The following is a 12,828-nucleotide window of genomic DNA, read 5'->3' as shown; positions in this document are numbered from 1 at the left end:
GGAACAAGTAATTCTTTACCTTCAGGTTCTTCAATCTCTGTTCCTCCAGCTTCGTTTTCTGAGTATCCGTCAAGGTGCTAGACTCTATTTTTGGAAAACCAGTTTCAACGAGATGCCAATATTCTTTGGATCTCAAGAAATTTTCCATCAGCATGCTCCAATGGTCATAGTGACCATCAAATCTAGGTATAGCAGGTTGCACAAAAGTCTCTAATGCCATTAAGAGAGATTGACTGCTATTGCTCAGAAATAAAATAAAAAAAAAACACACAAGAGAGTAGACAAGAGCTTCAGCTCTGAGTACACTGTCTACTTTCCAATTTAGAGTATTTGGCTCTGATACCACTGATACGAAATTGGGAGAAAAACTGATGAAAAAATTAAAGTACTTTATTCACTGTAATCAGCTACTTAAATAGTAGAGTACATGAACTAACACAACAACAAATAAGGAACTAACTGACTGTGGAAAAACAAATTTAGGAACTGACTAACCACAGTTGTAACAGACTCCTATGGACTTGGTAAATTAACAGACTCCTAAAAATTTGGACAAGCAAAGACTTAATCAAATTAAACTTTTAACAATTTTTTAATATATTTGATGCAACACATACTAACTGGGTCGGTCATATTTTGTTTCCAACTACTTAACAAAGTAAGTCAATGTATCTCACTCATAAAAAATTTCTTTACGTAATTGGTTTCGATTACTATATAACCAATATCACATAGTGATTGAAGGCTACCCCATTCCGTCTTGATGCAATTGCAACACAAAATTTGATTAATTAAGTATAAAACATTGGAGAAATCACCACTTTTATATATAACAATAGCAACTCAACAAAGATATATAGAAGATATAGAAACAAAATCATTTTTTTATTTTTACTAAGAAGAATCCCATAAGGTTCCGCCAACCAAAACCTCTCTCCCCAAATAAAAAAAGAAAACAAATACGTACTTAAAAAATCAAGGAAGACACTGGCCTATTCTAGAATTTTTCCTATCTCATTTTAAATGTTTTTCTCGCTCAGTGATTTTCTTCAATTAAAAAAAAAAAAGTACAGACTGCAATACAAAAGAAAGATAAATTTAAAAAAAACTTAAAATTTATTACTGAAATTACACCAACCAATGAACCCCTTTTTGTTTTTCTCATCCTTCCTCCCTCCTTCCAACTTCCTCACTTCTTCCCCTAAATTACTCCACACAATCCCCCACAAAAAATTGAAAACAACACCATACCATAACCAACTCACCACAACATCAAGAAAAAATCAAAACCAAAATCCCAACCAAGGGTAAATAAGTAAACTCCAAAACTCCCAAATTAAGCCAAAACAACATATCATAAATAAAAGGACTAATTGATTTAGAAAAAATATCCAAAACTAAATGAAGCGACATTTTCTAAAAATAACCCTTTATAAAGTGTTTGGAATCACATAAAAAAAAAGTCATATTATCTTTAGTAATTTTTTATTTAGAAGTATGTCCAAAAAAAATATATATTCTATTCACCTCAGGTAAACGAATTCAATTTTTTTTTTTTTTTTTGTTGAAAAGTTATATAAAAAAATTTTAAAAGTCAAAATAAGCATCCAAAAAAAAATTATTATTTTATTTATATTGTTTTTTTTTCATAATTATTTAATTTTTTGATGTCTTGAAAAGGCTGATTTTTTATATAAAAAAAATTAAAAAGAAAATAATTTAAAGATCAAAATAAATCAAAAACAAAATCAAGCAAACCCCAACAAACATCCAATTAGCATGGGCAACGTGTGACAGGTAAAGTTGTTTTAAAAAGATGGTTAAAAGTTAATTTTTTAATTTTTAATTTTTTTTAAATATGTAAAAAATATGAGAAGTAATATAACCTAAATTAATTTAAAAATTGAGAACCAACTATTAACCCACTTTGCAAAGAATCCCCCCGCCGTCCTCCCGATCGACTTATAGTTTGATCAAATCCCAAACCACTCCATTGGAACGCGTGATATCAAATCAAACTTTTTTTTAATCAAATTTAAGTGAAATTTAATGAAAATTTTGAATAAAACATTGGAGATGCTCTAATAAATTATTTAAATTTATTTTTATACTATCAAAATGGTTTCTTTTTTTAACTATCTATTTTTATTAGTTAAATATAACAAATAAAAAAATGTACAATTTAACTTTTTTTTTTTCCAATAAAAATCACCTCCCATCCTTATCATTGTCCATGACTAACCTTTTCCCCCAACCTATGTCCACCCTTCTATCTATTTTTTCTGTCTACAATTGTTACTCTTCTCATTTTTGCGTCTTACTGACACCGTTCTCATTCATTTTTTAATGGATAAATTACAAATACACCTCTTGAGATTTATTTAAAATATGAATTGCCCCCTGTAATTTGAAAAATTACAAATACCTCTCCGTCAGAATTTTTTATTTAAACGAATTAATTGAAAAAGTGCAATTTCTAACTGTTCACCTATAAAATAATAAAATTATCTTAATTGTTAATTGAAATAAAATTTTAACATTATTAAAAATGTTAATTAACTTGATGATTTATTAATAAAATGATCTATTTGTTATGAAATTAGAAACTTTAGGAGGCGGGATGTAATTTTTAAAACCTTGGGGAGAATCTATAATTTCATTAAATCTCAAGAGAGGTGTAGGTAATTTTCCCTTTTTTAATCCATCGCTAATCTAGCATCACTGATAATAAAAAAAATTATTAACATTATCTAAACTATTTATATTTTGCTAGCTAAAATTTATATAAAATTAAAATTTGGGATTCCCTTTCTATAAAATTTCAATGGTAAATAAGTAAACTTCAAAATTCCTAAATTAAACCAAAATAACATACCATAAATGAAGCAGCATTTTTGGAAATGAAGCAACATTTCCAAAGAAGAAGAAAACATCCAAAACTAAATGAAACAACATTTTTTTGAAAATAACCCTTTATAAAGTGTTTGGAATCACATAAAAAAAGTCACATTATCTTTAGTAATTTTTTATTTAGAAGTATGTCAAAAAAAAAAAATATTCTATTCACCTCAGGTAAACGAATTCAATTTTTTTTTTTTTTGAAAAGTTATATAAAAAAATTTTAAAAGTCAAAATAAGCACCCAAAAAAAATTATTATTTTATTTATATTGTTTTTTTTTCATAATTATTTAATTTTTTGATGTCTTGAAAAGGCTGATTTTTTATATAAAAAAAATTAAAAAGAAAATAATTTAAAGATCAAAATAAATCAAAAACAAAATCAAGCAAACCCCAACAAACATCCAATTAGCATAGGCAACGCGTGACAGGTAAAGTTGTTTTAAAAAGACGGTTAAAAGTTAATTTTTTTATTTTTAATTTTTTTTTAAATATGTAAAAAATATGAGAAGTAATACAACCTAAATTAATTTAAAAATTGAGAACCAACTATTAACCCACTTTGCAAAGAATCCCCCCGCCGTCCTCCCGATCGACTGATAGTTTGATCAAATCCCAAACCACTCCATTGGAACACGTGATATCAAATCAAACTTTTTTTTTAATCAAATTTAAGTGAAATTTGATTAAAATTTTGAATAAAACATTGGAGATGCTTTAATAAATTATTTAAATTTATTTTTATACTATCAAAATGGTTTCTTTTTTTAACTATCTATTTTTATTAGTTAAATATAACAAATAAAAAAATGTACAATTTAACTTCTTTTTTTCCAATAAAAAGCACCTCCAACCCTTATCATTGTCCATGACTAACCTTTTTTCCCAACCCATTTCCATCCCTCTATCTATTTTTGCTATCCACCATTGTTACTCTTCTTATTTTTGCATCTTATTGACACCATTCTCATTCATTTTTTAAAAGATAAATTACAAATACACCTCTTGAGATTTATTTAAAATATGAATTGCCCCTTGTAATTTGAAAAATTACAAATACCTCTTCGTCAGAATTTTTTATTTAAAAGAATTAATTGAAAAAGTACAATTTCTAACTGTTCACCTATACAATAATAAAATTATCTTAATTATTAATTGAAATAAAATTTTAACATTATTAAAAATGTTAATTAACTTGATAATTTATTAATAAAATGATCTATTTGTTATGAAATTAGAAACTTTAGAGGGCGGAATGTAATTTTTAAAACCTTGGGGAGAATTTTTAATTTCATTAAATCTCAAGAGAGGTGTATGTTTTTAATCCATAGTTAATCTAGCATCACTGATAATAAAAAAAATTATTAACATTATCTAAATTATTTATATTTTGCTAGCTAAAATTTATATAAAATTAAAATTTGGGATTCCCTTTCTATAAAATTTCAATGGTAAATAAGTAAATTTCAAAGTTCCTAAATTAAACCAAAATAATATACCATAAATGGAGCAACATTTTTGGAAATAAAGCAACATTTCCAAAGAAGAAGAAAACATCCAAAACTAAATGAAGCAAATTTTTCTGAAAATAACCCTTTATAAAGTGTTTGGAATCACATAAAAAAGTCATATTATCTTTAGTAATTTTTTATTTAGAAGTATGTCAAAAAAAAAAAATTTCTATTCACCTCAGGTAAACGAATTCAATTTTTTTTTTTTTGTTGTTGTTGAAAAGTTGTATAAAAAAATTTCAAAAGTCAAAATAAGCAACAAAAAAAAAATCATTATTTTATTTATATTTTTTTTTTTGTTTTTTTAATAATTATTTAATTGTTTGATGTCTTTAAAAGGTTGATTTTTTATAAAAAAAATTAAAAGAAAATAATTTAAAGATGAAAATAAATCAAAAACAAAATCAAGCAAACCCCAACAAATATCCAATTAGCATGGGCAACGCGCGACAGGCAAAGTTGTTTTTAAAAAGATGGTTAAAAGTTAATTTTTTTTAAAAAAAAATTAAATATGTAAAAAATATGAGAAGTAATATAACTTAAATTAATTTAAAAAGTGAGAACTAACTATTAACCCACTTTTCAAAGAATCCCCCGGTCGTCCTCCCGATCGACTCATAGTTTGATCAAATCCTAAATCACCTCATTGGAACACATGATATCAAATCAAACTTTTTTTTAATTAAATTTAAGTAAAATTTGATGAAAATTTTGAATAAAACATTGGAGATGCTCTAATAAATTATTTAAATTTATTTTTATACTATCAAAATAGTTTCTTTTTTTAACTATCTATTTTTATTAGTTAAATATAACTAATAAAAAAATGTACAATTTAACTTCTTTTTTTCCAATAAAAATCACCTCCAATCCTTATCATTGTCAATGACTAACCTTTTTCCCAACCCATTTCCATTCCTCCATCTATTTTTTCTGTCCACTATTGTTACTCTTCTCATTTTTGCGTCTTACTGACACCGTTCTCATTCATTTTTTAATGGATAAATTACAAATACACCTCTTGAGATTTATTTAAAATATGAATTTCCCCCTGTAATTTGAAAAATTACAAATACCTCTCCGTCAGAATTTTTTATTTAACAGAATTAATTGAAAAAGTGCAATTTCTAACTGTTCACCTATACAATAATAAAATTATCTTAATTATTAATTGAAATAAAATTTTAACATTATTAAAAATGTTAATTAACTTGATGATTTATTAATAAAATGATCTATTTGCTATGAAATTATAAACTTTAGGGGGCGGGATGTAATTTTTAAAACCTTGGGGAGAATCTGTAATTTCATTAAATCTCAAGAGAGGTGTAGGTAATTTTTCCTTTTTTAATCCATAGCTAATCTAGCATCACTGATAAAAAAAAAATTATTAAAATTGTCTAAATTATTTATATTTTACTGGCTAAAATTTATATAAAATTAAAATTTGGAATTCCCTTTCTATAAAATTTCAATGGTAAATAAGTAGGTAAATAAGTAAACTTCAAAATTCCTAAATTAAAGCAAAATAACATATCTTAAATGAAGCAACATTTTTGGAAATGAAGCAACATTTTTGGAAATGAAACAGCATTTCCAAAGAAGAAGAAAACATCCAAAACTAAATGAAGTAACATTTTCTGAAAATAACCCTTTATAAAGTGTTTGAAATCACATAAAAAAGTCATATTATCTTTAGCAATTTTTTATTTAGAAGTATGTCAAAAAAAAAAAAAATTTCTATTCACATTAGGTGAACGAATTCAAAAAAAAATTTTTTTTGAAAAGTTATATAAAAAAATTTTAAAAGTCAAAATAAGCCAAAAAAAAACATTATTTTATTTATATTGTTTTTTAAATAATTATTTAATTTTTGATGTCTTTAAAAGGCTGATTTTCTATATAAAAAAAATTAAAAAGAAAATAATTTAAAGATGAAAATAAATCAAAAATAAAATCAAGCAAACCCCAACAAACATCCAATTAGCATAGGCAACGCGAGACAGGTAAAGTTGTTTTAAAAAGATGGTTAAAAGTTAATTTTTTTATTTTTTTATTTTTTTTAAATATGTAAAACATATGAGAAGTAATATAACCTAAATTAATTTAAAAATTGAGAACCAACTATTAACCCACTTTTCAAAGAATCCCTCATCCTCCCTGATAGTTTGATCAAATCCCAAATCACTCCATTGGAACGCGTGATATCAATTCAAACTTTCTTTTATATCAAATTTAAGTGAAATTTGATGAAAATTTTGAATAAAACATTGGAGATGCTCTAATAAATTATTTAAATTTATTTTTATACTATCAAAATTGTTTCTTTTTTTAACTATCTATTTTGATTAGTTAAATATAACTAATAAAAAAATGTACAATTTAACTTCTTTTTTTTCAATAAAAATCACCTCCAATCCTTATCGTTGTCCATGACTAACCTTTTTTCCCAACCCATTTCCACCTCTCTATCTATTTTTTTCTGGCCACCATTGTTACTCTTCTCATTTTTGCATCTTCTGTCCACCATGTCTATTTTTTTAACTATCTATTTTTTAAAAAAAATTATTAAAATTATCTTAATTTTTTATATTTTGCTTGCTAAAATTTATATAAAATTAAAATTTGGGATTCTCTTTCTATAAAATTTCAATGGTAATTGAGAGGGAGATTTATGATCTGGAATTGGGCCGAGGCAACGGCCGAGCAGGTTGAGAGCCTAATTGTGCATGAGGCCGAGATGACCGGCGATCCGTCCGGAGATGGGCTGCCAGGACTTGAGCCGGGCAGGAGTTGGGCCAAATATGTGCCGCCCCAGACCGTAAAGAAGCTGTTCGGCAAGGCAGTGCTCGGTTGGAACGAGCTGCTTGATCAGGCGATGGTGGAGCCAGTCAAGCTGAGTGACCGGCGCCCGAAAAGACGTGGTCAGCCGAGGTAATCGTTTGATCGGCAGGAAGGCCGACCACAGGAGGTGCCCCGGGCTAGGCTTTGCCGAGATGCCGCCTAGCCCGGTCCTCCTTGGGCTTAGCCAGTGAAGTGCTTGGGTATGAAGCACAGCACGGCCGTGGATAGAGAAGCTCGGCTGCCAAGCTCCAGCTGAGAAGGCAAGCAGTTGAGATTAGGTGATGTTCAGCAAGGTTTATGCTGACAGATGGGATAGCGGAGCCACGTGTCAGGAGATGACTGGGAGTGGATATGGGGCGCAGAGGGTATATAAGCATGTCTGCGCCCCCCATGCGCAAGAGACGAACATTCTGTAAGGAATTCCTACACTCTAACACTCCTCTCTCTTTCTCTTTATCCTAAGGTGTGTGCTAACTTGACCGTCAGAGGGGTTTTCCGGCCGCACACCGCCGGGTAGCTCACCGTTACTTGCTCGCAGGTGATTGGACATAAACAGAGCTCGGAAGAAAGGAGTACGGGCTTGCCGGAATATTTGCTCCCTGTACAATTGGCGCCGTCTGTGGGAAACTTGACAGACAAAACCTTGTCTTCCAGGTTCATCTGATCGCCGTCCATGGCGAACAACGACGAGTTTCCGTTGTCTGCCATAGACGGAGCCACCCCGGAGTTCACCCGAAGGAGAGAAGGCCCTCCCGCCATCCATCCAATGGCGGACTTGGGGACGCCCACCGGAGGACAGTCAAGAGACGCGCGGGATAAGCGCGGAAGAAGTCATGGTCATTCACGGAGTCCAGACGGTCACCAGCGGAGGAGAGACTCACACGCCAGACGTCTGGAAAATAAGTTGAGGGACCAAGACGCTGTCATCCGGCGAATGGTGGCGGAGATGGAGGATCTGAAGCGGCATGTCAAAGGTAAAGGTGTAGCTGGAGTAGGTGACCACAGTGAGCGCACCCCATCCCGCCGTTCAGGCGGTCAGAGTCAGCGACGCACTCGGTCCATATCTATTACCAGAAGTTACCAGGCTGGTGATTCCGATGCGCATGCAGAAGAGTCTAGCGCGCAAAACAGCACCTACAAACCCTCACGTCCAGTGACCACGTCGAGGTACTCTTACTCTGCTCATTCAGATGATTTACGGGCGGTCTTAAAGGAGCGGGCTCGCCGGCGCGAAGCTCAGAGAATACCGGCGTTCCAGCGGCTATCCTACAGGGTTCACGCCAGCGAGGAGGTCGGAATACCTCCACCCCGCCAAGCAGTGCCACTCTTTGAAGATACGGACTTGGCCAGGCTGAGTGCCACCCCTTTTTCCTTGGAAATAGAAACAACACCGCTTCCGGCAGGCTTCCACCAGCCTAAGTTCACACTCTACGACGGAAAAACCGATCCTTACATGCATGTGAGCCATTTCCGACAGGTTATGGCCGGACATAGGCGAAATGACGGACTCATGTGCTTAATCTTCCCGTCAAGTTTAGGCGAACTGGGCTTACAGTGGTTCGAGAGGTTACCGGAAGGGAGCATACAAAGGTGGCACCAGTTGGCCGAAGCCTTTGCGACGCGCTTCAAAACTAACACAAAAACACCAAAGGAAGTCGATCACTTACTAAGTGTCAAGATGGAACCGAGCGACACACTAAAGGTATATAACTCCAGGTATTGGGAGACCTTCAACGAGATCTTAGATTGCCCGGTCAACCTTGCAATCACTCAATACAAGCGTGGTCTCCCGGTCGGACATAGACTGCGGGACTCGCTCACCATGCACCAACCGACGTCCATGGGCTAGCTCATGCAGCGCATCAATGAGCACATCTGGGTCGAGGATGATGCGTCAGCATCTACTGTGAAGTCAACCCCGGCAGCAACAGACAAGAAGACGGCAGGCAAAGTGCACGCAGTTGGGCGAGAGTCCGGCCGCTCAAGTGACAGAGCAGAGGAATCAGATCGTGGCTTGAATCGTAAGAACCGGGGTAGAGGACATCAGAACGACCGGGATGACTACGCCCGAGATGATGTTGCGGATGCCAACAGAAGATTAAAGGCAAGAACTGGCATCACCACGGTCTTCAAGATTCCAATTTATCGCATACTTAGTGAAATCCGAGACGAGGAGTATGTCCGATTTCCTGCTAAGTTGGGCGATGGACAGAAGGGCTACAATTCGCGGTATCGTTGCACATTCCGCCGGGAGAGAGGCCACCGGACTGAGGATTGTTTGCCTTTGAGGCAACACTTAGAAGAGCTGGTCGCGGCCGGGCACCTCGACCTTTACATTGATGGCGGCGTAAAGCCGAATCAGGCTCTGGTCGATCCCAGGGGACAGGATGACCGAGACGCACCACCACAAAGAGTTATTAATGTCATCCACGGCATCGTGGAACCGGAACGTGTTTGCGAACTCCGGGGCATGATAAAAAAGGCAGAGCATATGAGGGAAGTTTTGTCGGTACAGTCTGCCATCAAAAGAGGGAAGACTGAAGAAAAAGACGCGATTAGTTTCACCTCAAGGGATCTAGAGCGTATCCAGACGCCGCACAACGATGCCCTAGTAGTAACACTACGCGTCAGGGAATTTGATGTTAAACGGATCTTGATCGATCAGGGAAGCTCGGTCGAGATCATGTATTTTGATGCGTTCAAGCAGCTAAAACTCCGAGAGACAGACTTGGCTCCGGCAACTTCGCCACTGGTTGGTTTCAACTCGCAGCCGGAGTGGCCCTTCGGAAAGATTATCCTGCCGGTCAAAGCGGGATCCGTGGTCAAGCAAGTGGAGTTTTAGGTGCTACAAGTGCCTTCGACGTACAACCTTATCCTTGGAAGGGGACGGCTTCACGCTATGCAAGCTGTAGCGTCGACCTACCACCAGGTGATGAGATTCTCCTCGGCTATGGGGGCAATCGAGGAGATCTGGGGGGATCAAGTCATGTCCAAACAGTGCTTCGTGGCGGTGAACGGCAGCCGGGCTGCCAAAGGGTTCGTGCAAATGACAGAAGAGCCGGAAGACCGAGGAGTTCTGGAGGATGTGGACACTAAGGCAGAGGACAAAGTTGTGGAGGACCTGGTTGAGGTGCGACTCGATATAGAGCGGCCGGATAAGTTCTTCCTGCTCGGTTCCGGCCTTACTGCCCAGGAGAGGACCGAGATGGTTAAGTTTTTGATTGCCAACATCGAAGTCTTCGCATGGTCGCCTTACGACATGCCTGGCCTCGATCCAAGTTTTATCTGCCATCACCTCAATGTCTTCCCTGGAGCAAAGCCAGTCATTCAGCGAACAAGGAGATCGGCACTGCATCACGCTGAGGTAGTTGCAGAGGAGGTGAAGAACCTGCTTGAGGCACGAGCAATTCAGGAAGTGCACTACCCTCGGTGGATTTCCAACACAGTAGTGGTGCCCAAGAAGAATGGAAAGTGGCGAGTTTGTGTCGACTATAAGACAGTCAACCGAGCTTGTCCCAAAGATAGCTTCCCTTTGCCGCGAATTGACCAGCTTGTGGACTTGACGGCTGGACATAATAGGCTCAGTTTCTTGGATGCCTACCGCGGCTACCATCAGATCGCCATGCATGGGCCTGACCGAGAGATCACCTCTTTCACGACTCCAAGGGGACTCTTCTGCTACCGAGTCATGCCTTTTGGTTTGAAGAACGCCGGGGCAACCTTTCAGAGGATGGTGACCAAAATGTTTGCTCCTTTGCTTGGCCGGACAATGGAGGCTTACATCGATGATATGGTGGTAAAGAGCCAACATGAGGCAAACCATTTGTCCGACTTAGCCGAAATATTTGCCATTCTAAAGAAGCACAAGCTGCGCTTGAATGCGTCAAAGTGTGCCTTTGGCGTGGGATCCGGAAAATTTTTGGGGTTCCTAGTCACGAACCGAGGCATCGAAGCAGACCCTACTCAGATTAGAGCCGTGCAAGAGTTGAAGCAGCCCAGCTCGGCTAAGGACGTGCAGCATCTGGCCGGGATGGCCGCCGCGCTTAATCGGTTTATAAGCCGGTCATCAGATCGCTGCCACCCTTTCTTTCAGGCTTTGAAGTCAAAGTTCTCGTGGGACGAAGAGTGTGACCAAGCTTTGGCCGAGCTCAAGGAATATCTGTCTTCTCCGCCACTGTTGGTTACACCTAAGCTGGGTGAGGAACTCTACCTTTACCTTGCCGTCTCCCAGCACGCAGTCAGTGCGGTGCTAGTCCGCGCTGAAGGAATCAAGCACCTCCTAATTTTCTATGTCAGTAAGACCTTGCTGCCGACTGAGACGAGGTACTTGCCGCTGGAAAAGCTTGCGTTGGCATTGATGATGGCTTTAAGGAAGTTGGCGCATTAATTTCACGCCCATACCATCATCGTACTGACCGAGTTTCCCCTTAAGGCCTTGTTTGAATGGGCAGACTTTTCAGGCCGAATTCTCAAGTGGGCGGTCGAATTAGGACAGTTTGATGTAAAGTTCCAACCGCGCACAGCCATAAAGGCCCAAACCTTGGCCGATTTCGTTGCTGAATTCTTGCCAAGAACTCATCCAGTGTGCCCGGTCGATATTGCCGCAGCCGAAGAAGAAGGGACTGCAAGCCTGACCGAGATACCACAACTGGGTAGAGTTGCCGACGCGGAATTTGCGCGCCCCACCGTAGTACCCACAACTTGTACAATTCAACCAACCGGTGACGCGATGACGGAGTCGGGTATTGTTGTCTCACCCACTCTGTCCGATACCGCGTCGTCAGAGGGTGAAGTGATGGAACTACTCAAAACAGAGCCTGCGGCCGCCATATTACCGCAACCTGGTGATTCGCCTACGGACTTAAGCATTGTAGACCGACTTGCTGAGTCCGGTGCCAAATCACCAAGGGGGGCTAGAGTGGAACCAATCAACACGGAACTTGACACCAGACAGCCAAGAAACCGTGATCCCATTGCCCTGCGCAACTCTCAGGACCCATCAGACTGCTGGAAGCTTTTTGTGGGGGAAATGTGGAAGCTTTTTGTTGATGGAGCGTCCAACCGTCATGGTGCTGGCCTAGGTATCGTTCTTATCTCCCCGGATGGCCTAACCATTGAACATTCTATCACGCTTGGCTTCCCAGCATCTAACAACGAGGCTGAGTACGAGGCCCTTCTCGTCGGGCTCAAGAGCGCTATTCAAATGAAGGCTGCCGAGCTATTAGTGTACAGTGATTCCCAGCTTGTGGTTAACCAAGTCTCTGGGATTTACGAAGCAAAGGATGACAGAATGGCGAAGTACCAAGCTCTAGTCAAGGCGCACATCAAGCAGTTTCAGGCAATCAGAGTCTAATAGATTGGCCGTGAAGAAAATAGCCGAGCTGATGAGTTGGCCGGCCTCGCTTCGATGGTAGATAGTACGTCTCCAAACCCCCTGTTAATTGACTTTCTTCCACGGCCAAGCATTGAAGATGCCAGGCAGACGGATGTACTCTGCGCCGCGCTAGGTCCTTCCTGGATGGACCCCTTAATCTTGTTCCTCAGAGACCGGACTCTACCAACTGGCAAGAAAGA

At 37.7% G+C, this 12,828-nt stretch overlaps 1 pseudogene; it reads right to left on the bottom strand.

Annotated features, from left to right (window-relative positions):
* Positions 1-12,828, bottom strand: part of LOC145789121 (mannosyl-oligosaccharide glucosidase GCS1-like) — a 377,152-nt pseudogene that overhangs the window by 42,205 nt on the left and 322,119 nt on the right.

This window comes from Camellia sinensis, chromosome 12 (assembly GCF_055761805.1).
Source record: "Camellia sinensis isolate YWXY chromosome 12, ASM5576180v1, whole genome shotgun sequence".
Classification (NCBI taxonomy): Eukaryota; Viridiplantae; Streptophyta; class Magnoliopsida; order Ericales; family Theaceae; genus Camellia; species Camellia sinensis.
This window is presented reverse-complemented; position numbering and strand designations above follow the sequence as displayed.